Here is a 2,004-nt window from a genome sequence, read left to right on the forward strand (position 1 = left end):
GCTTTCTTTTGCATAGTTTTTGCCTAGCAATATATTTTTCTATTATTTGACATTCAGTCTTCCTGAGTCCTTACATGGAAATATAAATGAATGTGTTTCTTTTCTAGATAGTGCAGAACTGAATTTTGTTCTTTTGTTCATTCTGACAATCTTTGACATTTTAAATGACTTTAGTCCATTTACATTTATAGTGGTTACTGATATATTTGGATTTATTTCAACTCTCTTATTATGTACTTTTTATTTTTACCCTTTTATGTTCCATTTCCCTCCTCCCTCTTTCATGAATTCTTTTGGTTTGACCTTTTTTTTCTTTTTTTATTCCATTGTTTTCCTCTACTTATTTGTAAGTTATATATTCATGCCTAACACCTTGATCATCACCCTTGCTGTTTTAACATTTATATTTTTAAAAGTCCTCTCTTCCGCCGCCATTTTAAATCCAGCTCCATCCAATGCTCCGCTGCCGCTGCTACCAGGACTCTGTCTGTGCGCCAGCACCCTGCTACCGACAATTCCGCCACCATGGAGGACATGAACGAGTACAGCAACATAGAGGAATTCACAGAGGGATCCAAGATTAATGCGAGCAAAAATCAGCAGGATGATGGTAAAATGTTTATTGGAGGCTTGAGATGGGATACAAGCAAGAAAGATCTGACTGAATATTTGTCTCAATTTGGAGAGGTTGTAGACTGCACAATTAAAACAGATCCAGTCACTGGAAGATCAAGAGGATTTGGATTTGTGCTTTTCAAAGATGCTGCTAGTGTTGATAAGGTTTTGGAACTGAAAGAACACAAACTGGGTGGCAAATTGATAGACCCCAAAAGGGCGAAGGCTTTAAAAGGGAAAGAACCCCCTAAAAAAGTTTTTGTGGGTGGATTGAGCCCAGATACTTCTGAAGAGCAAATAAAAGAACATTTTGGAGCATTTGGAGAGATCAAAAATATTAAACTTCCCATGGATACAAAAACAAATGAAAGAAGAGGATTTTGTTTTATCACATATACAGATGAAGAGCCAGTAAAGAAATTATTAAAAAGCAGATACCATCAAATTGGTTCTGGGAAGTGTGAAATCAAAGTTGCACGACCCAAAGAGGTATATAGGCAGCAACAGCAACAACAGAAAGGAGGAAGAAGAGCTGCAGCTGCTGGACGAGGTGGTACAAGGGGTCGAGGATGAGGTCAGGGCCAAAACTGTAACCAAGGATTTAATAACTATTATGATCAAGGATACAGAAATTACAATAGTGCCTATGGTGGTGATCAGAACTATAGTGGCTATGATGGATATGATTATACTGGGTATAACTATGGGAACTATGGCTATGGACAGGGATATACAGACTACAGTGGTCAACAGAGCACATATGGCAAGGCATCTCGAGGGGGTGGCAATCACCAAAACAATTACCAGCTGTTCTAGTTTGCTAATGCTGCGGAATGGAAAACACCAGAGATGGATTGGCTTTTATAAAAAGGGGGTTTATTTAGCTACACAGTTACAGTCTTAAGGCCATAAAGTGTCCAAGGTAACACATCAGTAATCGGGTACCTTCACTGGAGGATGGCCAATGGCGTCCAGAAAACCTCTGTTAGCTGGGAAGGCACGTGGCTGGTGTCTGCTCCAAAGTTCTGGTTTCAAAATGGCTTTCGCCCAGGATGTTCCTCTCTAGCAAGCTTGCTCCTCTTCAAAACATCACTCACAGCTGCACTGAGTTTCTTCTGTTTGATGGCTCCACTGATCAAGGCCCACCCTGAATGGGCAGGGCCACACCTCCATGGGAGTATCCCACCAGAGTCACCACCCACAGCTGGGTGGGGCACATTCCAAGCAAATCTAATCAGCACCAAAGTCTGTCCCACAAGACTACATCAAAGATAATGGCGTTTGGGGGACACAATACATTCAAACTGGTACACCAGCCATACTAAAAGAGGACCTTGGAGAAAAGAGGAGGAAATACTAAAGTAACCCATCTTTCAGGGCGATGTTGAA

The 2,004-nt window shown here is 41.0% G+C and overlaps 1 pseudogene; it reads left to right on the plus strand.

The window, feature by feature from the left end:
• Nucleotides 1–510: 510 nt before the first annotated feature.
• LOC119523112 lies at nucleotides 511–1,431 on the plus strand (annotated as a pseudogene).
• The last annotated feature ends 573 nt before the right edge of the window (nucleotides 1,432–2,004 follow it).

The sequence above is a fragment of the Choloepus didactylus genome, chromosome X (genome assembly GCF_015220235.1).
Source record: "Choloepus didactylus isolate mChoDid1 chromosome X, mChoDid1.pri, whole genome shotgun sequence".
Lineage (NCBI taxonomy): Eukaryota > Metazoa > Chordata > Mammalia > Pilosa > Megalonychidae > Choloepus > Choloepus didactylus.